At 45.1% G+C, this 27,544-nt stretch overlaps 1 protein-coding gene across 1 annotated transcript in view; it reads right to left on the bottom strand.

Moving 5' to 3' along the window:
* LOC135209394 (zinc finger protein 271-like) overlaps positions 1-27,305 on the bottom strand; it is a 37,089-nt gene extending 9,784 nt beyond the window's left edge. Inside the window, exons 1-2 of the mRNA XM_064242088.1 lie at positions 26,901-27,305; positions 6,758-6,899 (exon numbers count right to left, since the gene is read on the bottom strand). The gene's annotated coding sequence lies outside the window, so the exon portion shown is untranslated. The remainder of the gene's footprint in view (positions 1-6,757; positions 6,900-26,900) is intronic.
* Positions 27,306-27,544: the final 239 nt, after the last annotated feature.

Raw genomic sequence — 27,544 nt, 5'->3', positions numbered from 1 at the left:
ATCCCGTTATAGTCGAGTATGACAACTTCTTGTTTCCTGAGAAACAGGAGGAAATCTGCAATCTTTGCAATGGTAGGATGAGAGATACTATATCCTTCCTTCCTACACCAGCTCCTGTACATTGCCCACCTAACTTGATAGAGTTTTCTAGTACACTTTCTTAGACATAGGGAAAGCTGGCAAGCCACTTCCTTAGAGAGCCCTGTACTGAGCGCCACTCGCTGGATAGTCTCCATGCAGCTAGGTTGAGCACATGCAGGTTCTGATGATAATAATGAAAATGGGGTTGTCTGAGTAGATCTCTCCTTTTCAGGAGGATCACAGGAGGTTCCTCTAACATTTCTAGGAGATCCGACCACGGTATCTGGGAGCTATAAGTCATCTGAGTCCCCGTACTGCTTCTTAGTTTCCATATAACCTGATGTATTAATCCGAAGGGGGGAAAAGCATACGCCTGTAGGTTGTCCCACGAGTGGAGCATCGCACCTGTCTCTCACGACATGGGATCCGCTACCGGGGAGAAGTAGGTTGGAAGTCGAAAATTCAGTCTTGTGGTGAAAAGGTCTACTGTAGCCAGCCATCTCTTTAGCAAGAGCTGGACTTCCTCTTGTACTAACGTCCACTCGCCCCCTAGTACTTCTCTTGACCGACTCGATGCATCCACCAATACGTTTAGTTTCTCCGCTATGAACTGGGGAAGGAGAGAAACACTGTGTGATTCGCACCACTGAAGTATCCTCTGTGCGATCATATTTAGCTTTGCCGACCTTGTTCCCCCTTGTTTCCTCAGGTAGGCCAACACTGTCACGTTGTCCGAGAAAAGCGGTAGACCAACTCTGAAAACCGCGTTAGTGCTTCCTCTACTGCTCTCAACTCGCGGTAATTTATTGATTCCTCCCGATCCAGATCCCTCCAAAGGCCCTTGGCCTGAGTGTCCTCTAAGGTTGCGCTCCAACCTTGATCCGAGGCATCTGTATATAGATGAATGTCCGGAATCGGGAGGGCCAGACTTACGCCGGCAGTCAGATGAGATTCTTCTGACCACCACCGAAGATCCTCTAGGCAAAAATCATCCCAGATTACTACTGCACTCTCTTCCTGAAAGTCCCAAAGATTCCTGAGACATGCCTGCAGAGAGCGCATCCGGAGACAAGATCCTGGAACAATAAGGGAGAGAGAGGACATCCTCTCAACAAACTTCTCCATTCTCTCACTGGTTGAGCCCTCTGTGACCTGAAGCTTTCTATTTGACTGAGGATAGAAAGCACTAGCTCCTGTGATGGAAAGACCCTCAAATGACAAATTTGAATCGTCATACCTAGATATGATTTTACTTGTGATGGTGAAAGGGAACTCTTCTCTAAGTTGATTCTTATTCCTAAGCTTTGACACAGTTGTAAAAGGAACTCCCTTGCTCTTAATGCATCCTCTCTCAACGAAGCCTGAATGAGCCAATCGTCGAGATACCTTCTCATTCTGAATACCCGACGAGACATTACCCTCGTAAACACCTGAGGTGCAGTGGGCTGCCTGAAGCAGAGGACTTTGAACTGGAAAGTTCCGGATGGACCCAAGAATCGAAGGAACTTCCGAAATTCCTGATGTACAGGAATCTGGAAATTGGCGTCCTGAGGTCCACCGAAATCATCCAGTCGTCTCTCCGAACTGACCTCAGCACAGATTGGGAAGTTTCCACGTGGAATTTTGTAGAAACCACCAGTTAATTGAGACCCGACAAGTCTATAATCGGTCTCCATTAACCTCCCGCCTTGGCCGTCACGAAAATCCGGCTGTAAAACCCAGGCGAAGGGGGAGCAGGTTTTATTGCTCCCTTCTCTAAAAGTGACCGAATCTCTGCTGCCAAGGCCATACCCCTGATGGAGTGCGGGGAATAACTGGCCAGATGAATAGGAACATCGGATAGGGGAGGTACAGAACGGAAGGGAATCTTGTATCCGTTCCTCAGGACCTCCACTACCCAACACTCCGCACCCCACTTCTCCCAGATGTTCACAAAGTGGTTCAGACATCCTCCTACTGGTGACGATGAGGGCAACATCTACTTGCGAAAACTCCTCTTCGCTGCTGAAGGCTTCGAAGTTACCGTTGGGGAAGCCTTGGCGGAGAACCATACCTTCTTAGGGGACCTAACAGGAGACCGAGAGCCGGTACGCTTGCCAGGTGACGGTATACATGCACCCTTGGGGGATCTGACACCTTGTGCCATAACCTGTATCATCGCCTGTTGCGACTCTACCTCTGAAGTTGAAGAGACGAAGTTTACCATCACCGCAACTTCGTCCTCTTTGAAGAGTTTGTCGCAGAGTGCAAGGGGCGCTAGGACAGGGCCCTCTTATGGATATCTGGAAAATGGGGGGGAAGATGGCTCAAGTATAAGTCTCTCCTCTTCTTCCCAATAAAGGTAGTACCGGCCGCTGCGACATTTGCTTGATGAGCCAATCCCATCGACACCAATGTGATCAGATTATCGAAAAGTACCGGATCCGATGGAACGAACCTGTCTCTTTTCAGGAAGCCCATCAAACTCGACAACATCCACATCGAGTGTGAGAGAGCTTCGGACTGGTTCCGAAAGGTGTCCTCCAAAATGGTTGCTTCTCTCAAGGTGATTCCTACCTGTCTAGACGACGAGGGAACTCTCGCCAAAAGAGCTTCCTCCGATTCATTCAGGGGAACTTTTATACCCGACGAAGGGTTACCCGCTACTACATACACATTCTTCCTGGGTGGAAGTAGAGAAGAATCCTGTCTACCGAACCCACTATAGAAGTCAACCTAACGTCCGCCTCTCTCAAGGACTGCTCCACCCGACCAAACCAAGTCAACTTACAGGACGTGCGAGGTATTGAAGGTTTTGTGGAATATAATTCCTCGAACATTGCTTGAATAGGGTGTACTGGATCCTCCGCCACTCTCGACTGAGGAAACAAATCGTGAATAAATTATACCATCCTTTTATATTCTCTTTCTCCCGCTTGGGGAAAACTCGCTTCCACGATAGGGACGTCTTCTTCCAACGATGTTTCCCTATCTGGATCATCTGATCGGAGAGGAGCAGGACAAGAGACAGGATGAACTTCCAACTTACCTGACTGCAAAGAGGGGGAACTCAATAAATCCCTATACCTGGAATCCTGACCAATCAATCCATGTAGAATCCCCGCACCAACCGTAGCCGGTTGTGCCAGAACCCTCTCTCCTAAGAGAGCCGACGTAGCTCGGGGAGTTGTTGCACTGACAAACACTGGGTGTTCCGAATCCGAAGCAAACATCCCTGAGGCCGACCCCCCCCTGGTGTGAAACATCCGCATGGATCGTCTTATCCTGAAGACCTGATGACGAATTCGGTGCATAAGGTGCCGCTGATCTACCCAAACCGGATTGCAAAGGAACTGCGGTTGAAACACCTACGTTTAACCTCCCCAATACCCTGAGCCAACACCTGAGAACTCCGAAGCCGGAACACCTGCGACATTACGTAAGTTCCTAACTGCAGGGGAGCACGCTAACACGGAAAAACTTGCTCCCGGAGCGAGATCACTTGTACCTGAGCAAACCATACCAGTACTAACACCTGAGTAGCTGCAATACCAGTACCAATCATACCACCCAACGTCCTATTTGGATGAGAAACCGCCGCAGCGGTCTTATGACCAGAAGAATCACACACCTTAGCGATTACATAAGAATTAGAAGAGGGAATCTCTGTTCCTGTAACCCCCACCAAACCAGCACCAATACCATAACCCTTAGAAAATGAAACCGCCACACCCTGAGGAAAGTTTGGGAAAGACATCGAAGGATAAGAGAAAAAGGGAGAGGACATATCTGGTATAACTACCGCAACCCCCGCCGAAGAATTCGGGCAGTATGAGGCCCCGCCCACCAAGCTCGCACTGACAGGTGCACTAAGAGAGCGGGATAAGCCCACCGGATCCGAAATGCCTAACTATCCGTTTGCTGGACCCTTTGCTTCTGAACGAGGGACCTCAGAACGGGACCCCTCCGGGAACGAACCACCCGGGGGAACCTGTCGACAGGTTGTAGACGAAGCTAAGTCATTCCCCAAAAGAGAAGAGTGAGTAGGAACTTAAGAGGTAGAGCTTGTAGATAAGGAATGGAGAGAAACATTAGGAGTAGAAGGAAAAACAGATGTAAAAGGGGATGGAGAAGAAGAAGAAGATGAAGAAGAAGCCATTCTTTTAAGTGAAAGAAGGTATATAGATTTCCCTCCCCCCGATAATCCTGCAACATATCACCCGAAAACTCGGGGAAATTCTTACTAACATGATCCCGAATGTCTGAAAAGCCTAAATGAAACTATCTAACCAGAAGTCTATAATTCTGAGACAAACCTAGAATATTAGCATTATACTCTGCCAAGTTAAATATTATTTCATCAAATTGGCTACCACCAGCCCCCTGACTCTATAAAAGGACCCGCTGGGAAGGAAACTTTCGAAGAAGAAGGGATGGCCTCGAAATTTTCAACAGGTCTAGCGTCCGATACCGACTTAACGGATGACTTAATATCCTTGTCCTTTGGAAAACACGAGGACAGAAACAGAATTTCCGTCGGATCGAATGCCGATCCTGTAAAGATAGCCAAATCTGAACCCGAAAGGCACTGCTTTAGCAGCTTCTCATCCTTAACCTCTACATTAGGATCCCTAACAGTCTTGGTCTCACCTATTGCTAATTCACACTTTTTACTTAGGCTTTTAGGGGAAAGGGGGAATTCTGCCGCTGACACTGACTGCTCCGCGCCAGGGGGCCGGCAGTTCCCCATAACCCCCAGCACCCATTAGGGCTGGTTCTGGAACAGGCAGGGGAGCTGAAAAAGAGCTGTTAGAGTCCACACTCTTATCACTATCCTTATCCTGATTCAATTTTGTCATCAATTCAGTAAAAAGACTAGTCATACTTGATGACAACTTATCCTCTAACTTCTTGAATAATAAAACTTCTAAACTCTCTTCTTCCACTTTCTTAAGCTCTGTCCCCCTACGCTTATTCTTTGACACTAGAGTTTTTGTATGTTTTAAATAGTTCTCCATCTGGTCCAATGACCAGACCCTACACTCCTGACATCTCTGTTTAATTCCACACTATACCTCCCTACAACTAATGCAACGTGAATGTCTGACACGTTTCAGGGTACTCATTTGCTTCTTGCAGGCAATACCAGACCGATGAGCTGCCCCATCACTGCTGCAAGGTTGTTCTGGAGTCGTAGCAGATGAGGATGACTTCGAAGGTGCAGCCGGGGCAGTTTCTTTCTGAGGTGTGTCCATGATAGCAAAGTCCAATCAATGCTTTATTCAAATCCAAAATCCACAAGAGGTCCAACGATTTCTAAAACGTAATCCAAGGTTCATCAACAAAACAGCAGGTTAATCTGTGGGTCAGGCTAAAGACCAAAATCTTTGCTGTGAGGCTAAGGAAAAGTCGTTAAACGCTAGAGCGTAACAAAAAGCCAATTGAAGGGCAGAGCGCTCTGCCGGCCGGTCCTGGCAACAGCATTGCCAACGGTGGTACAGGTAACTCAGTAGAAAGGGGTTTACCTGCAGCGTTGGTAGCGCTGGCAGTTAAAAAATTACCCAATTACGGGTAATTCTGTGGGGATATAGTTCGGGCTGGTCAGTGACCAGGGCTAATTCAGGTAAAATAATATACAGTACTAGTTTTCAAAAATATTAAACTTAATGAGATTAAACAATAACATTTCTCTATCTCTCTCTCTCTCTCTCTCTCTCTCTCTCTCTCTCTCTCTCTCTCTCTCTCTCTCTCGTTTATTTGTTTTGTAACATATATAAATGATTTACCTTATAACTAATTTTCAAATATTAATAAGATTAATAAAAAAAAATAGCGATTCCCAGTCTTTTTTCCACTTGGAGGAAGGAGGGCGGGGAGTAAATGACAGTTTGATATAGTATGTGTTGGCTTGGCAGAGGGGAAGGAGTCGGAGTCTAGGAGTTTCTCTCTCTCTCTCTCTCTCTCTCTCTCTCTCTCTCTCTCTCTCTCTCTCTCTCCATTATTATTCTCTCTGTCTCAGAAATAATTCATAATTCCACTCTTGATGGTCAGATATATGATGTTACCATTCAATGCTCTCTCTCTCTCTCTCTCTCTCTCTCATTCTCTTTGAAATTATATTAATAATATAACCTTAAAGATTAATACTGTAATAGGTTAGTAATTTTAGGTATATTTGTAGGAGGATGTTACTCAAGGTATCTCCAATAGGTATCTGAACTTTCAAGATAGGCATTTATATCATTTTTAGTGGTGGTTCTAACTATTCGCGGGTTTTAATTATTCACGGGGGTGTCTGGTGCACATCCCCCGCGAATATGGGGGGGGAACACTGTATCACAATGCAATGATCATCTGGACACAATTTGTCTCAAAAGAAATAAAAGTTTGTAAGCAACATATTTAGTCAGGCCAAAGTTGTTGACAATTCAAAAACCGGCTCTGACTTATGCCGGATTTCCACCTACGACAATCATTAAAAAAGTGTCTCTGTTGTAACTTGGGGACTAACCTGTGCTCTCGTTTAATAGATGAAGGTTCATACCCTTGTAGGAACAAATCATTTTTATTTTTCCATTCTGATGTCAAGAGAGCTAAGCCTAAACAGTTAGAAAGTTCCTAACCTCAAGAGTTAAACTTGAAACCATACATGAACGACATTACTTATAAATGTACAAATAATCTTTTGAATACTTACAGCAAAATAAAATGAATGACAGTCCTCACAAGTTCAAAACAAGACCAAGGAATAGAGTTCCTTTTTGATCATTATGTAATGTAACTTAAATTTCCCAGGACCTCTCACTCACCAAGTCTGCATATGGTACTTCGCGAATTATCTGCAAGATAGCGAAAGTGATCATTATAAATATGCAGGAAGTGTATTGATGTTACATTAGTACACAGGTATATTAATGTTTTCCTCAGACACCCCCCACTAATAGTTAGAACCCGCGAATAGTTGGAACCCCTATAAAAATGCTGAAACAGCCTATTTTGTTAGATAAAACTCAAGAAAAACCCACTAAAATTTTTAGACGTGATTTTTTTAAATAGTTTATCACAAAAAGTGCATTTTATGATGGAATTTAAAAAAAACTGGAAATTTTTTAGATATTTCTCATAGAAAATACTGCAAATACGTGAATTTCCTGCAAATAATGGGAGGAAATGTTCCAGAGAGAAATCCGCGAATGCTTGAGTCCGCGAATCTGGAGAACACGAATATGGTGGGTCCATTAATGTATAACTTTTTAAAGGATTCATGGAAAAGATGCACATTTGTTAAGCTTTTAGTTAATTTTTTATTTTATAATTATACACAGCTACCAACCGCCTGACATCACTCAGCTATACTGATGTCGGACCAAATCTGATTCTCATTTCGTGCCCATTTTTTTTTCTTCTAGTGCTGATACAGTCAGAATGCATTGAACCTCCAGAACTGGCTTATATTAATAAATTACTATACCATATACACAGTATAGAGTATGCTGTAGGCTAGGCTACTGTATTCTTATGTATATGATAAAACATAGTAAACACTAGGCTGACTATTGTTAATGTTATTCAAGTTTTCTTCGCACTGAATTATCATAAGCCAATAACCGAGAGCATTGGCTGAAATTAATCATTAATATACAGTATATATATAAAGTATATACTATGTAGTGTAAGCTAGGCTATCCTATATGTAAAGATGGTACTGATTACCCTAGTGTAGGCTAGGCTATATTCGAGATATGATTTTTCCAACAAACGATGGGATTTTGGAACCTAACCCCATCGTAAATAGGAGAATACACATAATTTGTGAATATTTATCTATGTAAAATACTGCAAATAAGCAAATTTTCCACTAATAATGGGTGCATAAGGTCCATAGAAAATCCACGAATAGACAAGTCATTGCATAGAGGAGGTCAACTGTAAGCACAACGATGGCAAAAAGCGAAGCTACACTCTACAGTACCTCCCACCTGTTTGTTAGGTAGTTAACTAACATACCACCTTTTTAGTAGCTTAACAGCCAGTTTCTAGATTTGCTGAACAGTACATATAATACCTATACAGACCGAAAGGTTCGTACGTGCATCGTGTAGGAACAAAAATAGTCCGTGGTCCAGGTAAGCCAATAGACGTTCCTATAATGCCAGATCCTGGCCTTATATCACAATCATATCAAACCTACCTAACCTATTGTTATTATTACAGCGTAAGGGAAGACATCCACCCACCTCCAGTATACGGGGTGTAGATTCGACGGCACCCCCATACTGAGGCGAGTTCATTGAGGCCTACATAGGGTAAACAATCACGGATGATCCACCATCATCACGCTGGCCGGGTCTTATTCACTCGATATTTAATTGGTGAAATAACAATTTGTCGAAAATTGTATTTTTCCTAACTATACAAACCTGAGGTCCTTTAACAAAAGGAATGTAACTTGCAGCAGCTGGAACCGGTCGTAAGCTTCGAACAAAGGAGTTTGGTAGTTAACTGCTTGTCCGAAAGTCAGCTCACCGCGCGACTGGGAGGTGAAAATTCACTTTGCTTCAGGCCCAGGAAAAACACAGAGTGAGGGGTGGCATGAGGTGGGACTATGTGTAAAGGACCTCAGGTTTGTATAGTTAGGAAAAATACAATTTTCGACAAATTGTTATTTGTTCCGATACGTAATACAAACCATCGGTCCTTTAACAATAGGAAGACTCACTTCTTGGTGGGTGGAATCTGAGTCAATGAACAGACTGGTGTTCGTCCAACCTGGTTCCCTCCCTGGTCGTAAGAGCAGAGGGAGGGATCCTAGCCTCTGCCCAATGATCGGGGTATGTACCGCAGGATCAATGGTCAGACCTCTGGACCCAAGTAATAAGAGGGAGGCCAGCGTATCTCTTAAAACTAGCAAACAAGAACTTGTTCCTATTGCAAGAGGCAATATGAAGTCATGGGTTTGTCTCTTGTTGGCTTCCACTTGTTGGGGAAAGTGGTGGATAATCGCTCCTATCCCTAATGAAAGGGATAGGATGGGGCTCGGTCGAGTAGCTCACCTGCATCGGTCTCCTATTCCAGCATAGTGATGACCACATCCCTCTGCCCACAGGTAGAGGGGGAGAAAAAGATGGGGAAGAGAAGTCAGTCACACTCTCATTCACTCATCTATTCATGCAGTCACACAAGGATGCAATGCTGTTCTGTCCGCTCGGGTGCTGGGTAAGCTACACAACCTGTTGAGCAGCCACCACGGGTCCCAAGGAAAAAGTATCCAAGGACCTGTGGGCTATATCCCGAAGGTAGAAGGAGGTGAAGGTGGTCTGGTTGGTCCAGACCCCTGCCTGCAGGACCTGCGCCACGGAGAAGTTCTTGCGGAACGCAAGGGAAGGACCAATGCCTCTGACTTCGTGGGCTCTCAGACGAAGGGTACGGATGTCGTCGCTACCATCAGCTTCGTACGCCCTCCTGATCACCTCACGCAGCCAGAAAGAAAGAGTGTTCTTAGATACTTCTTTTTTGGTCACCCCGGTGCTAACGAAGAGGCATCGACACTCAGGCCTGAGGTACCGAGTCCTCTTCAGATAGCGCCGTAGCGCCCTCACAGGACAAAGCAGCATCTCATCCGCATCGTTGTCGGTGAAGTCCATTAGGGAGGGGATTGTGAAAGACTTGAACCGGTCGTCAGGGACCGAAGGATTCTGAGTCTTCGCTACAAAGTTCGGGACGAAATCGAGCGTCACAGATCCCATCCCCTGGAATGCTTGACGTCGAAGGAAAGGCCATGAAGTTCCCCTACTCTCTTCATCGATGCCAGGGCCAGCAAGAAAAGGGTCTTGAGGGTCAGATCCCTGTCTGACGACTCTCGGAGTGGCTCGAAGGGACTTCAAGTCAAACTCCTAAGAACGAGAGTCACATCCCACCCCGGGGGCCTGAGCTCCCTGGGTGGGTAAGACCTCTCGAAGCTCCTCATTAGCAGGGAGATCTCGAATGAGTTCGAGATATCCACTCCCCTCAGTTTCAGGACTAGAGCCAGGGCGGCTCTGTATCCTTTGACTGTGGGGATAGAGAGGAGCTTCTCTCGGCGAAGGAAAACGAGGAAATCCGCGATCTACTGAAGAGTGGCTCTGAGAGGAGATAGACCCCGTCTGTGACACCAACCACAGAAGACGGCCCACTTTCCCTGGTACACAACTGCGGAGGAATGTCTGATGTACCCAGCCATCTCTATTGCCTCTCTCTCGCAAGAGATGGTGGATAACAGCCAGCCGTGAAGATGAAGGGACTGGACTGACTGGTGGTACCGTTCCACGTGTGGCTGGATGAGAAGGTTGTGCCAAAGGGGAATCTCTCTCGGTGCTTCTGCGAGAAGAGCCAGCAGGTCCGGATACCAAATGGCCGCCACCAGGATCATCCGGAGATTTGGGGTGGCCAGCACTCGGCTGATCACCTTGCGAATCAGACAGAACAGGGGAAAGGCCTAAACGAAGAGGTTGTCCCACGGGTGTTGAAGAGCGTCCTCTGCAGCTGCCCATGGATCTGGCACAGCCGAGTAGAAAACCTAAGTTTTCTGTTGTGCCAGGTGGTGAACAGATCCACGACTGGACGCCCCCACAGGTTGAAGAGCCTTTCCGCCACGTCTGGGTGTAGGGACCATTCAGTCCCTATCACCTGGAATGTAGCGAGCTGACAGCTCGACCAAGTGCAACGGGAGGGACGCTAGGCCCCCCTGTTTGTTGACATATGCCACTACTGTGGTGTTGTCGCACATCAACACCACCAAGTGTCCCATCAGACGGTCCTGGAACTCTTGGAGAGCGAGGAACGCTGCCTTGAGCTCCAGGACGTTGATGTGAAGGTGCTTGTCATGACGATCCCACACTCCTGCAGCCAGCAACTCCTCCAGGTGTGCACCCCATCCCTCGGTTGATGCATCTGAAAACAGCAACATCTCCAGGGGTGGAGTGCGGAGAGGCACTCTTCTTAAGAGGTTCCTGTCGTCCAGCCACCAGGCTAGGTCCTGCCTCACCTCCTCCGTGAGGGACACGGGGAAGTATGGCGGGTCTCTTGCCTGTGACCAACTCTCCTTTAGTCTCCACTGGAGAGACCGCAGGTGAAGACGCCCGTGAGGACTAACTTCTCGAGTGATGACAGGTGGCCGATCACGACTTGCCACTGCTGAGCTGGCTGTTCCTGCCGAGACAGAAACTGGTAGGCTGCCTCTCTGAATCTGCTGATCCGCGAGTCTGCAGGAAAGACTCGCCCTGCTACCGTGTCGATCAGCATACCCAGGTACTTCATCCTCTGCTTGGGCTCGAGATCGGACTTCTCGAAGTTCACCACGATCCCCAGATTGCAGCAGAACTTGAGGAGTCTATCCCTGTCCAGTAGCAACTGCAAGCGGGAGCTCGCCAGGACTAACCAATCATCGAGATACCTCAGAAGACGTATCCCTGACGAGTGGGCCCAACCAGACACCAGCGTGAACACTCGCATGAACACCTGTGGGGCGGTTGAGAGACCGAAGCAAAGTGCCCTGAATTGGTACACCGTCCCGTCAAGGATGAAGTGGAGGTACTTCCTGGAGGACTGATGGATGGGTATCAGGAAATATGCATCGTTCAAGTCCACCGAAAGCATGAAGTTGTTCTCCCTGATGGAGTCGAGCACGGACCGTGCCATCTCCATCGTGAACCGAGACTGGCGAACGCATCGGTTCAGGGGGGGAGATCTATCACCGGGCGCCAGCCCCCGAAGACTTCTCCACCAGGAAAAGACAGCTGTAGAAGCCCGGTGAATGATCCCTGACGACCTCCACAGCTCTCTTGCTCAGCATGGCTTGGACTTCCTGCCAAAGGGCTACGTCCTTTGATGTTCCAGGTACGTAGGTCTGAAGGTGGACCAGGTTGGAGGTGAGGGGTGGCCGAGACTTGAAGGGTAGTAGATACCCCTCCTGAAGGACGTCTACTATCCAGGTCTCCGCTCCGTAGCACTGCCATGTTGCCCAATGGCTCGCCAGGCACACCCCCACTTCCGGCAGCAGGTGAGGGGGAACGCTGTCCCTAGCGTTTCCCGCCTCTCCAACTTCTTCCCAGCTCCCCCTCGTGAGAAGGAGGGCTGGGAGGAGGGGCTGATGGTGACCGCTCCTGGAAGAAGTCGAAGGCAGATTCTTTCCCCTGGGCTTCAACACAGTCGATCGAGGCTGGCCAGACGCCTTCGAGACTGCCTGGTGGACTAGACGGTCACTATCATCAGTGCGCCGTCGCTCCACCGCAGCGTCCACCATCTCTCCTGGGAAGAGAGAGGAGGAACTCCGCACTGGTCCGTTGCGAAGACCCAACGCCGCCATACGCCCAGCTGCCCTGGTCACTCGGGTGAGGACTGCATCCCTACGCCGAAGCACCAGGTTGGCCCACAGGTTTGCATCTGGTGGGCTAGGTAGGAGATGGCTCTACCACCAGACTGGCACAGTCTCCTGAAAGCCGGGTTACCCCCAGGAGTGAGGTTCCCCGAGGTGGCCACGACCTTAGACACCGTGAGGGACCACAGGTCTAACCAGGAGACTGCCTGGAATGCCACCATGGCGGTGGATTCTAAAGCGAGTGCCTCTTGCTGCGAGAACCATAAGTTCTCCGACAGGAGCTGCTGCAGAGACACCCCTGGAGTTAGCCTAGCTAGCTCCGGGTTAACCTGTTTGGGGGCATAGGATCCTCTGATGGCACGTAAAATCTCCTGTGACGCAGTAGAGGCGGGGGAAGTACCTTGGAAGACCTGCCGGACCATAGTGAACCCTCCTGTCCGGAGAAGAGAGTCCACTTGGCCCAGCACCGAGTCAGCCAGAGCTGATCGCGGCAGACCCACCGTCGTCTTGGGTTCCTTCTTAGGACCCCAGAACGGCTCGATCCGGGATGTGGGCTCAGAAGGTGGGAGCGGCGATCCCTCCCCAAGGTCGTTGTGCTGATGAATCAGCGCAATAACCTCTGCAAATGACCTCTGGATCTCGGGAGTGACTGCGTCTTGAGGAGTAGGACCGTCAAGTCCCTCCAACAAGAATGCTTCTCGAGACTCTCCTCCTTCGGAAGGAGGAACTGCGACAGACCCCTCCCAGTCTCCTCCTGCCACTTGCGCATACGACCTGGTCGGTCCTAAGACAGTGCCAGGCTCGCAGGGCGTCGTGGTGGGATCACTCCGGATCACCTCGCTCTTCCCGGTGTAGCCCGAGGAAGTTGAAGGGATCAGAGAGGAAGACCTGATGCTCCCCCCTCGCCCACCGGCAGAACTGGTGTGTTTGGGGGGCTGCAGGCGATCGCCACCGTGCTGCAGGCCTGGTCGCGCGGCTCTCCGGGGGAGAGCAGCTGGACTGAGAACAGCGGCTCCGGTCCCGTGCGTCAGAGGAGCTGCTGCTGGTCCCCCTACCTGCCCAGTGGGAGCGGCGGTCAGGGGACCTGCAGAGACCACTGTCGCGGTGGGAGCGGTGCCTGTGGTTCCGGCGACCAAGGGGACCTCTTCCTAGCCTCACCCCGCGGCCGGTCTGGGACCATCGCGTCAACCCTGGTCACCTGCGGATCGCCATGAGAGCGATCGCTGGCCTGGCGGGAGTCACCTGAGCGAACCTCGCCAGTCTTCTGCTCCGTGCCTCAGTCCTGGCGCCGAGCAAACTCGGAAGCCTGGGCCTTGGCTGCACGGTCACCAGCAAGTGACCGTACACTCGGTACCTCTCACGAACGAGAGGCCGAGACAGAACCTGGCATAGCAGCAGAGCCCCTAGCACCAGGTGAGGGGGTACCGGTGTTAGCCGGTACCCTTCTGGTCCCCGTCTTCTTCTTCCTTGTGGAAGGAGAGACGGGTCCCGCTCCCGAAGGAGCGGGAGGACCAGCGGAAGAACCCCCCGTCCCACTGGAGTGAGACGGGCCATTAGAAGTTCCTGAAGGAGACTTCTTAGGGGGAGAGGAGGCAGCCTTCTTCTTCCTCGGCTGTGAAGCCTTGGAAGTCAAAGGGGAAGACGCGGTAGCAGGCGACGACGACGACACCTTCCTCCTTTTCTTCTTCTTCTTCGTCAGCTTCCTCAGGACAGACATCAGGTCCTCCATCCAGGACGGAGCCGGGGTAATTGCCGAAGCAACACGGCCCGGCTGCACCTGTCCGGAAGGACCTGCAACTGAGGCAGCAACACCACGGGCAGGAATGACGTTGGCAGGGGCTGGTCCAGGCACGGCAGGCACGACAGGAGTGGCAGGCACAGCAGGTACAACAGGAGGCGGGGCAGCGGCCAGTGACATCCTGGGTACAGGTGGAAGGTTCAGGGGCGAGATCTTGGTGCACCGAAGGTCTGGGGCTGAGGCGAGAGCAGCGAACCCTGGCAGCGGAGTCACAACCCTCCTCGAAAAACCAGGAATCGGCGCCTGCACCGCAGCTGAAGGGGTTACCATTGTCACATGCTGGGTGTACACAAGGTGAGGAGGGGCGGCATACCCCGGGGTCGAGACGGTGGTGGTGGTCACCGGTCCATGCGTGATCGGAGTAGCACTCGCCAGGTGTTGCAACAGCCCCCGAACACTCGGTGTCCCCTGGAGACCCAGTGAGAACCATGCCTGGTCGAGGTCGTCGCCTGTAGCAGGAGCACCTGAGGAGGCAAAGGTCGGGTTAGTAGGAGAGTTACCCCTCGCCCGGGGGGGGACGAGTCCCGCCCCGAACGAGCAGAAGACCCCGAGTACAGTTGAATGTCGGGGTATCTCGCCCCCTCCTCCCCGCTCGATGGATTGGGCAAAGAGAAGGAGCGAGAAACCCCCCCAAAAGGGGGAGGAGCCATACGCGGGAGTTGAGATGGAGGGAGGAAAGAAGACGACGTGTCCGAGACCAGGAGAGTAGCCAGAAAACTTTCCGATGACTCCCTGGACGGCTTACGTCGCTTCCGCCTCCCCTCAAATCGCGCCCACTGCTCCTCCGGCTAAACATAACAAATATCACATGGCTCGGTGCGGGAGCATTCGCGCCTCCGACACCGAGTACATAAATCATGAGGGTAAACTTCAGGGGAGGAGCGGAAGGCCCCATACTTACGGCCCTCCACACCAGCTCATCTGCGGCTGATGGGGGGGAGTGGGGAACACTCCAGCTCACGAGAATCCATATCAATAGAAAATACACAAGTCACAAGTACTTACGAGGTTTTCACACAAATACACAGTAAGAGAAGCAAACCAAAGTTTGAAGAACGAAGCATGCGACGATGGCGTGCAAAGAAAAGTGGAGAACACGTCTGTCACCCAGCACGGCCGAAAGCAAAGTGAATCTTCACCTCCTACATCCCAGTCGCGCGATGCCCTGACTGTCAGACAAGCAGTTAACTACCGAACTCCCTTGTTCGAAGCTTACGACAGGCTCCAGCTGCCGCAAGTTACATTCCTATTGTTAAAGGACTGATGGTTTGTATTATGTATCGGAACAAACAAGAATACAATCACAACTCTAAGCACACCACTCAAAAGATTGAAGTTTCATCAACATAATGTGATATATGAAAGTCCCATACGAACTAAAATAAGCATGTGACGCTCTTCGTAAAATATGTTTTCAAAGCAGTTTTGAAATCCAATATGGCGGCGATCGTGTGGCTGGCGAGGTCTAGTCACGGATGGGCCACCATCTTTCCCAGCACTCATTTGAACAATGTTAGCGTATATATGTAACGTTTATTGATCTTACTCAAGATTGCAGTTGTAATCAGCACAATAAAACAACGTTTTATTGCCTATATTAGTGAAAGTATGAAACTTGTTATTCCCGGGGTCATGGTTTGAACTGAATTCATTTTTACCTTGTAATTAGTGGTTTTATCCTTACTGCCATCACAACTGAAACTCCACAGTGCTTATTTGATTGTTATTATATACATTTTGGTCTTAATTCACTCCACATTGCACTTGAACCACGTTGCTGTTCCTGGTTCCTAAGCGCTCACTCCACAAACACAGTTACGAGCAACAGACGACCGCACTGCAAAGTTTTATTCCCTTAATTGTTTACTTTACTCATTATTTAGTTCAACTTTACTTTGTTATTTAAAATTTTTTATTTAATTCATGTCTATTATCCCTATTTTGCAACCAAATTACCCCGAAAAATTACAGATATTTCTAAAGTAGATACAATCCAATCTTTCTAACCTTGTCATACATCTGGCTGCTGAAAACCATCGCGACCAGACAACGATTAGTGGATTATATATTTTTTTTTTTTGCGAGGACTTTTCATTGATTTAAGTCTATATTAGTATTTTGACTTTTTTTAATAACTGTATGCCAGAAATAAATGTAACCTTTAATGTTTGCATGCTAAGAATGGCAAAATCATCGTTGCCACATTAGTGGCACTTCACACATACGCCAATGCATTATCATAAACTGTTTCCATGAATTCTAGTTGTCATAGTAATGCTATAATGATTAAATTGCTTTAATATTTATATATATATACTTTCAATACATAGGCTAATTTCACCAATTTCCACGTTTTGTGTAAGTCTTATACTCAGTTTGGAGGGTGAACACATACCAAATGGCAACAGAGAGAGAGAGAAAGGAAGGTGAAGGAAGGAAGGACAGGGGAGGCTATGGAGGTGGGAGGAGAGGGTAGGTGGAGCTTTTTATGCGTTCGTATCCATTTCTGGATAATGGAGTTTTTGTCTCTTGGTACAAGGACAAGTGTCGTTATTCTTTACGATTAGTGATTCCCGATACCCTTATAAATTACGGCACTGGGTGTAATACACTATAGCAAGATCTCGTTCTGATGCGAGTGTTCGTTACAGAAATATTGCCAAAAAACGTGCTTGTACTCCCTCTGAAACCCATAGTAGGTAGGTATGCTGCTTAGTTGTCAATCAAGTTTTTTGTAATCAAGTATTTTTTACAAGCTAGCTATTGTATAAATTTGTATTTTTCTCAATCAAAACATATGCTCCTCAATGCTAACTTTCCTCTTTTAACGACTTTCTGGTCATTGCAAATTCGACCCCATTAATTTCTTATGGTGCAAAAACAGAGAGGTCCAGGAAGCGAAAGTGATTGCGTCACACTACGGCGGTAATCCGGCAGTAAAACATCTTCATATATCCAAAAATTAAATAATAAAGATATATATGCGCATTACGGTTATAATAATTACATGAATAGCTGATAACAATCTGCATGAATAACTGGTAAACTGTTCTGCAAGAAAATTGAGTATAACAATTCATTTACAATAGGTATGAAAGTCAAGATGTCGTGACGTCATAATACAGGACTTAAAAGAACGTTCTAATTCCGAAAAATAATTACTTAAATTTGAGTCAGAATTGAGTTACTTTTTCAATAACGAATATTTTCAAATTAATCATCATAAATATGTAAAATATTGATATATTACTATTGATTTAAATAATTATCTAGTGCACGCTTCGTCGTCTTCTTCTACCAAAACAGTAGTTTCCTTAAAAACGTCGTGCCCAGTGACCGTGTTCCGATTGTTGTGATGAAAGTGCCCCAGCGTCTATGGGTATAAGTGGTGTGCGGATTTATCACAGGAAATGGGAAGTTTGTTGACACAAGCGACTCCACAAACATCGAGATGGCGCCAATCTTCTAACATATTTAAGTGTAAGTAAAAATTTCGAAAGCGTTTTGGTGAGATTTCCACTGCGTTGGCCACCCTTTTCACTACTGTTTAATGCTTTAAATTTGGCCTTAATTTCTAACTTTGGAGAAAATACTTACTTCAAAAGGAGAGTAGAGGTCTTTAGCTCCATCCCTCACCAACAACAAGCCGTGACTGAAGCCCATCTCTGGTGTCAGGACGCCTTATAAGTACTTTTTCGGAGGGTGACATGCCGTGACCGTCGGTGTGTTGGGCCAGTCCATGCGGTTGTTTACCCTATATGCATAGGTAAAGGTTAATATTCCTTTAGGGGTCAAAGACGCTTATGACCCCTCCACCTCTGCTGAGACAACAGGGGGGAAGCCCCCACCCCCATAGCCCCACCTTCGACCATAAGCTCTCCCTAATATCACAGGATGCTCCCCTACCAGCAATGAGACCCACTACCCCTGTGACCAATGACCCCCTACAACCACAGGAATACCACCACACCCCCGCCCAAACCCTTACGATCAACCCTCCCTGATGGGACACGGCCACCCCTTTCACGTCCATCGGGGCAAAGAATCCCTCCCACGCCCACACTCTCGTATATAATATATCCATTACCTCAAAAAAGGGCAAAAATATAGAAATGAATGAGGATAAATATATACCGGCTCAATATTCTTTCAAATTTATTTAAACTAGCCATTAATAATTCAAGAAAGAGATAAACATGACTGATATCATAGGTACCAGTGGGCTAATGTTTAATATGAACATAAAATCTACAGTACTGACTACCAGTAGAACTAGGAAATTTAACAAAAGAAAAATTATATATATTACTTTTACATAAATGACTGCAAGAAAATCAATCAGTATGATCAATACACTTGGCTAATAACCAGACCTTATCATTTTATTTATAAGAGAACCCTTCTGTGTGCCATTTCTTTGAATATGCTGATAACTTCACTGTTGTTGATTGTGATATCATTTTCAACTGCTAGCAACAAAAGATCAGATAACCTCTCCTCACGGGACAGGCTGCGTAGCTTTGTCTTCACCAGCTTGAGTTTGGAGAAGGTCCTTGCAGTTGTGACGGGCAGAGTGGCATAAATTGTTAAGAGTTCAAGCATAAGTGGCAATATCTCCTGGACATTGTTTTCTTTCATCAGGTTGAGCATTGTAGCTGCAGTGTTCTGTGGCAGGCAAGGAAATGAAGAATAAAAGATCTTTAATTCCAACCGTAGCTTGTCTACTTCTAACTCATAAAACTGGCATAATTTTTGCAATGACTTGAATACCTCTTCATTCACAGGTTCTTTCCAGTTATCTTGGACTGTCATACAATGAAAGGCATTTAGGATACCCCATGTTGTGTTGTCTCCACCTTTAAATCTTCTTTGTAGCTCTTGTGATATTGTATCTAAAAACACATAAAATACTCTCACACGGTAGTACTCATCCAAGGATTGATATTGCTGGTCCTCAGTACCAGATGTAGCACTACCTATACTTGTATCTTTCAGGCATTTTTCTTCTTCTGCCTTGTCCCGGAATCCTAGAGGGGAGGTCGATGGCCATGGATTCAGCTCTCTCTTTAACATTTGTAAAAATCTCCTGAAACTTCTCATCATTTCTTAATTCTCTCAAACTTTGTAGCACTCCATCCACAATTCCGTTCGGCGTTCCAGTCCACATTACTGTGGCCCCGTTCCTATTTTCCTCTCCAAATCTATTAATTTACTCGACTCACTTGCTCCACTGTCTCTCTCCCTCTTTTTGTTATTACACTTTTTATAGCTAGAAAAAAGGTGTCAAAGCCTTAACGCAGAGGCAATACCAGTTAAAATAACTAGGAAAGCTTACCTGGCCTGTTGTCAGTCTAGCTTAGCTGAACTTGCCTTGGCCCCAGTGTTACCAGACAGTGAGACATATAGTCAGCTGATTTTGGGTGACCCAGTGTTGCCAAGATATAATACCCATTTCTACAAGCTCCTGTTTATTATAATAATAATAATTATTATTATTATTTTTTTTTTGCTCTATCACAGTCCTCAATTCGACTGGGTGGTATTTATAGTGTGGGGTTCCAGGTTGCATCCTGCCTCCTTAGGAGTCCATCACTTTTCTTACTATGTGTGCTGTTTCTAGGATCACACTCTTCTGCATCAGTCCTGGAGCTACTTCAGTCTCTAGTTTTTCTAGATTCCTTTTCAGGGATCTTGGGATCGTGCCTAGTGTTCCTATGATTATGGGTACAATTTCCTCTGGCATATACCATATCCTTCTTATTTCTATTTTCAGATCTTGATACTTATCCATTTTTTCCCTCTCTTTCTCTTCAACTCTGGTGTCCCATGGTATTGTGACATCAATGAGTGATACTTTCTTCTTGATTTTATCAATCAACGTCACGTCTGGTCTATTTGCACGTATCACCCTATCTGTTTTGATACCATAGTCCCAGAGGATCTTTGCCTGATCGTTTTCTATCACTCCCTCAGGTTGGTGTTCGTACCACTTATTACTGCAAGGTAGCTGATGTTTCTTGCACAGGATCCAGTGGAGGCCTTTTGCCACTGAATCATGCCTCTTTTTGTACTGGTTCTGTGCAAGTGCCGGGCATTTGCTTGCTATGTGGTTTATGGTTTCATTTTTTGTATTGCACTTCCTACATATGGGAGAGATGTTATTTCCGTCTATCGTTCTTTGAACATATCTGGTTCTTAAGGCCTGATCTTGTGCCGCTGTTATCATTCCTTCAGTTTCCTTCCTTAGCTCTCCCCTCTGTAGCCAATGCCACGTGTCATCGCTGGCCATTGCCACGTGTCATCGCTGGCTAGTTCTTTAGTCTGTCTCATGTATTGTCCGTGCATTGGTTTGTTGTGCCAGTCTTCTGTTCTGTTTGTAATTCTCCTGTCTCTGTATATTTCTGGGTCTTCGTCTACTTTTATTAGTCCTTCTTCCCATGCACTCTTTAGCCACTCGTTTTCACTGGTTTTCAGATATTGCCCCAGTGCTATGTTCTCGATGTTGACGCAGTCCTCTATACTTAGTAGTCCTCTCCCTCCTTCCTTTCGTGTTATGTATAGTCTGTCCGTATTTGCTCTTGGGTGTAGTGCTTTGTGTATTGTCATATGTTTCCTGGTTTTCTGATCTATGCTGCGGAGTTCTGCCTTCGTCCATTCCACTATTCTTGCACTCTATCTGATTACTGGCACTGACCATGTGTTTATGGCTTTTATCATATTTCCGCCGTTGAGTTTTGACTTGAGTATCGCCTTGAGTCTGCATTCTTTCTTGATCTTGTCCTTCATCTCTTGGTGTTTTATATCCCCTCCTTTCATTATTCCCAGGTATTTGTATCCAGTCTCATTTATGTGTTTGATGTTGCTCCCATCTGGTAGCTTTATTCCTTCAGTTCTTGTTACTTTGCCCTTTTGTATGTTGACTAAGGCGCATTTTTCTATTCCAAACTCCATCCTGATGTCCCCAGATACGATCCTTACAGTCTGGATTAGGGTATCTATTTCCTTGATGCTCTTACCATACAGCTTGATGTCGTCCATGAACATCAGATGGTTAATTCTGTTGCCTCTTTTCTTTATCATTATTATTATTATTATTATTATTATTATTATTATTATTATATTATTATTATTATTATTATATTTTATTATTATTATTACTATAGTAATAATAATAATAATAATAATAATAATAATAATAATAATAATATTTTGTTAAAGATGATGTCAGCATCAGGGTGGGAAATTTGATTTTTATATATGGTCTTTTCAATTCTTCTTATTATTCTCTTCTCATCAGGGCTGATATTTGCTAATAGCTGGCCGATGTCCATATCTTGGTTAAAGAAATGTTTTCTAAAAATACTAATTTATTGATATGATAACAAAAGTGGCTAACAAATCTTAGTTTAAGGGCGCAATGGAATTTGTTAACCACTTTTGTTATCATATCAATAAATTAGTATTTTTACAAAACATTTCTTTAACCAAGATATGAACATCGGCCAGCTATTAGCAAATATCAGCCCTGATGAGAAGAGAATAATAAGAATTGAAAAGACCATATATAAAATCAATTCCACTGATGCTCCCATCATCTTTAACAAACCATGTTTGAGAGAGGGTCTCCTACCTTCAAATAATAATAATAATAATAAAATAATAATAATAATAATAATAATAATAATAATAACAACAACTCCAGCATTGTATCTCAAATCACCATGCACCCAAATGGATGACCACAGGAAGAACATCCTTAGTACAAAAAGACAAGAGTAAGGGAAATATAGCCAGTAACTACAGGCCTACCACCTGCCTACCAATAATGTGCAAGTTACTAACAGGTATCATCAGTGAAAGGCTATACAACTACCTAGAGGAGACAAACACCATCCCCCACCAACAGAAAGGCTGCAGAAGGAAGTGTAGGGGCACAAAGACCAGCTCCTGATAGACAAAATGGTAATGAAGAACAGTAGAGAAGGAAAAACCAACCTAAGCATGGTGGCATGGATAGACTATAAGAAAGCCTTCGACATGATACACACATGGCTAATAGAATGCCTGAAAATATATGGGGCAGAGGAAAACACCATCAGCTTCCTCAAAAAATACAATGCGCAACTGGAATACAATACTTACAAGCTCTGAATAAGACTAGCAGAGGTTAATATCAGGCAGAGGGATCTTCCAGGGCGACTCACTGTCCCCACTACTCTTTGTAGTAGCCATGATTCCCATGACAAAGTCTAACAGAAGATGGATGCCGGGTACCAACTCAAGAAAAGCAAGGCAACAGAATTAACCATCTGATGTTCATGGACGACATCAAGTTGTATGGTAAGAGCATCAAGGAAATAGATACCCTAATCCAGACTGTAAGGATTGTATCTGGGGACATCAGGATGGAGTTTGGAATAGAAAAATGCGCCTTAGTCAACATACAAAAAGACAAAGTAACGAGAACTGAAGGGATAAAGCTACCAGATGGGAGCAACATCAAACACATAGATGAGACAGGATACAATACCTAGGAATAATGGAAGGAGGGGATATAAAACACCAAGAGATGAAGGACACGATCAGGAAAGAATATATGCAGAGACTCAAGTCAAAACTCAACGCCGGAAATATGATAAAAGCCATAAACACATGGGCAATGCCAGTAATCAGATAGAGCGCAGCAATAGTGGAATGGACAAAGGCAGAACTCCGCAGCATAGATCAGAAAACCAGGAAACATATGACAATACACAAAGCACTACACCCAAGAGCAAATACGGACAGACTATACATAACACGAAAGGAAGGAGGGAGACTACTAAGTATAGAGGACTGTGTCAACATCGAGAACAGAGCACTGGGGCAATATCTGAAAACCAGTGAAGACGAGTGGCTCAAGAGTGCATGGGAAGAAGGACTAATAAAAGTAGACGAAGACCCAGAAATATACAAAGACAGGAGAATGACAGACAGAACAGAGGACTGGCACAACAAACCAATGCACGGACAATACATGAGACAGACTAAAGAACTAGCCAGCGATGAGACATGGCAATGGCTACTGAGGGGAGAGCTAAGGAAGGAAACTGAAGGAATGATAACAGCGGCACAAGATCAGGCCCTAAGAACCAGATATGTTCAAAGAACGATAGACGGAAATAACATCTCTCCCATATGTAGGAAGTGCAATACGAAAAATGAAACCATAAACCACATAGCAAGCGAATGCCTGGCACTTGCACAGAACCAATACAAAAAGAGGCATGATTCAGTGGCAAAAGCCCTCCACTGGAGCCTGTGCAAGAAACATCAGCTACCTTGCAGTAATAAGTGGTACGAGCACCAACCTGAGGAGATAGAAAACGATCATGCCAAAGATCCTCTGGGACTATGGTATCAGAACGGATAGGGTGATACGTGCAAACAGACCAGACGTGATGTTGATTGACAAAGTCAAGAAGAAAGTATCACTCATTGATGTCGCAATACCATGGGACACCAGAGTTGAAGAGAAAGAGAGGGAAAAAAAAAATGGAAATAAGTATCAAGATCTGAAAATAGAAATAAGAAGGATATGGGATATGCCAGTGGAAATCGTACCCATAATCATAGGAGCACTAGGCACGATCCCAAGATCCCTGAAAAGGAATCTAGAAAAACTAGAGGCTGAAGTAGCTCCAGGACTCAAGCAGAAGAGTGTGATCCTAGAAACGGCACACATAGTAAGAAAAGTGATGGACTCCTAAGGAGGCAGGATGCAACCCGGAACCCCACACTATAAATACCACCCAGTCGAATTGGAGGACTGTGATAGAGCAAAAAAAAAAAAATTATTATTATTATTATTATTATTATTATTATTATTATTATTATTATTATTATTATTATCATCATCATTGACACAGATAGGTCCTCTCAAAAGGGCACTTTTAATACAGTAGCAAAAGGGGTACCCCTAGCACCCCCACTCTGCTGACGACTTGCGACGCCGTTTGCATCAATTGCTACGACGACTGTATGTGTCGATTACGCCCGAAAGGACCCGTGGGCTGACTTGTCACAAGTCAGCCCACGGGTCCTTTTGGGGGTAATCAACACATACAGTCGTAGCAATTAATGCAAACGGCGTCGTAAGTCGTCAGCATTAGTAATGAGGAGCGGGAGTCTTTGGATCGGCTCCTCTTCCTTCATCTTTTTATAATTTTTTTACGCTCTTTCTCTCTCCATTGTGGTCATTCCTTGATGGATTCCCTTCCTTGTATCTTATCCCTCTATTCCTCATCTCATTCCTACCCATTCCCATCGTCTATTCCCACTTTTTTTCATCTTCTTCCTATTCATTCCCAGTTTATTCCGAGTGTGTTTATCTACACTTTCTCCTCTTCATTTCCTGTCGACTTTTCTCTCCGATTTGTTTATCGTTTCTTTTAGCTTTTTATTCCTTTAAGTTATTCCACTTTATCAATTTTTACTTTAGTTTGTCTTTCGTATTCTCTTTTATTTACGTCCTTCGGGGTTGGGGTTGGCGGTGGCCATAGACCCCTGTGGCGAAAAAGATGGACTTATAGTGGACTGTATATGCTTAACGTTGTTACTTGGTCAAAAACCGCTAAAAGCCTTACGTAACAATTCCACAAAACTCCCTTTGCGGTTTCTAAATTACGGGGAGATTATATCTCTCAACCCAATTCATTATTAGCGTAGCGAGGATAACACACCAATATCATTAATGGCAATATGTAACCACCAAAATAAGTACTTTAGTTCCAAGTTACTGAGTAGTCCCTGTAGACATGAACTCAGATCAAAAGTCGCAATACGAGATACGACGAGAGGTACGCGCCTCTCTATCGCTCTCTCTTTCTCTCTCTCTCTCTCTCTAATGTTGCGAGTACTCACGGGTTGATTTTCAGATTTTAGAGGATCGCTGTGGTATCTCGTTTCTAAAAGTTATTCGCATAACCTTAAAGTAGGAACACAATAAAGGTTTATCAGATCAGTTTATTATTCACCACCCATAAAACTGAAACACAGGAGAAATTAAGTAAAATGGAGGGATATTGAAGCGCATTTGATGAATTTAAAGTTAAAATTAATTTAATAACTAAAGGTTAAACACATCAAAGAGTAATAAGAGACAAATTAAATTAATCACTCATTGGGAATAACAACTCGATGGTACTCAAATGGAACAAATTACAAAAAGGAGAAAAAAAAAAAGAATCAGGGGATTTGCCCTTTCTAAATCCATCCACACACCACTACACAACACTAGATGACAGGTCACCTCAAAAGTTTTGCGAAGAAGCTGTTCGTTCCGTCCTGTATTCGGGTTTTGTTGGGGAAAAGAGACAAGTTATACAATTGCCACAAAGGCAGAACTGACTTACTAAGTTTCATGAACATAAAAGACTTCATAATGATTATCAAGTTCAGTGTCAAAAATAAACTCTAAATATAATAGTGTGCAATTTCAACATATTTGTTAAATGTAGTGAATTGATTGGTGGTGTGTGTCAACAGAATTTTGGGCGATGTCATGCCCATATACACACCCACAGAGGGGCACGCAGGGGAGAGGAGTGATCAGAGGAGGGAACAACTCCCCTCTCTCCTTTTCCCTCCCGATCTCTTGACCTCCCCTTATGGCGTCTCTGGCGAGAGGCACAAACAAGATCTAGTGCTAACACTTTCAACTCTTATACCATACGTGTTATGCGCAATATATACACCAGGAGCAATTTCATACATACATACATACATACATACATACATACATACATACATACATACATACATATATATATATATATATATATATATATATATATATACATAGATAGATAGATAGATAGATAAATGACTTATCATAACTAAAACAGTAGTACTTATACTTCGTTAATAAAACGCCCACTGACGTTTACGTCAAAAGACTTCGTCTGTGTACAAAACCATCATCCTTCGGTGCCAACCGCACCACAGGTAGATACTACAAGCTAGAGCTTAGCAAAAATCAGATAGAATAACGTTAAGAGGAGTGTTACTCTCGAGTAGGTGTGGTTCTTTCACCCTTATTATATATGACATGACATATGCAATAGAGACGTACATATTTTTACAAAATGCATAGGCATGCTAGTATGTTTGGTTTTCACATGAATAGAAATATAGTAACATAGTTCCTGTCTGTCGATTACTATCTGCCAGACGACAATTCACAATGAAAATTCAATAAATAATTTCTTATAAGACAGACACTAATAACTCTATATTAAGAGATAGAGAGCACGGAAGGATGCAAGTGAATACACTAAAACATTAGACAATAAAATCGTTGTGAGAGTAATTTCTCACAGTATGTATACGTATATATATATATATATATATATATATATATATATATATATATATACATATATATATATTCAGTTCCGAAAAGTAGAATACAGATGTTTTTACCGCACCGACAGGCATCCTGACGACAACAGAGGTCTGGACTCCGGCCAGGAGGCTTTCATTGTTTGCAAAGATTGTTTGCAAACAATGTTTCCTAGTGTGGATGACGACAGACCTTAAAGAAGGGATCATCTTCGAAAGATCAGAGTCAAGTGGAGCTAAAGACGTTTAAAATGACAATAAAAATAAAAAGTAAGTAAAAAAAAGGAATAAAAATCAGCAACTCACGACGGCGAATATTAGTGTTGTAGTATCAGCGGTAGTAGTAGTAGTAGTTGTTGTTGTTGTTGTTGTAGTAGTAGTGCACTAATTAACGACTAACTTCACCAAGAAGACGATCGAGTCAACTCGCACAGAAGGAAGGAGAAGAAGTAAAGCCAAGACGTTGCTGCTATTGCTGTTGTGGTTAATGTGGTATACCCTGGTCTACCCACGAGTCGAGACGACGAACTTCCTCCTCCGTGACTCCGTCTCCGTCCCTCCTGCATTCGCTTTCATCCGACGGTGAAAAGGAGACAGACGGCTTTGACACAATTAATACCACGAACGCAGATCTTCATTTTAAAGTTGACGATAACGATAAAGATTGTCATCAATCAAAGATAAACTCCAAACATAATATTGTGCGTGAGATTCCAGCCTATTTGTTCAACGTAGCGAATTAATTGGTGGTTGGTGCTGGCGATACAATGTTGGGTGGTGACGGTGTAGATCTTGGTGGTCGCTCCCACAGTGCACGCACATACGCATACCCTGGTCTACCCACGAGTCGAGACGACGAACTTCCTCCTCCGTGACTCCGTCTCCGTCCCTCCTGCATTCGCTTTCATCCGACGGTGAAAAGGAGACAGACGGCTTTGACACAATTAATA

The sequence above is a fragment of the Macrobrachium nipponense genome, chromosome 37 (genome assembly GCF_015104395.2).
Source record: "Macrobrachium nipponense isolate FS-2020 chromosome 37, ASM1510439v2, whole genome shotgun sequence".
Lineage (NCBI taxonomy): Eukaryota > Metazoa > Arthropoda > Malacostraca > Decapoda > Palaemonidae > Macrobrachium > Macrobrachium nipponense.
The sequence above is the reverse complement of the archived record's forward strand: the minus strand, read 5'-3'. Positions and strand labels throughout refer to the sequence as shown.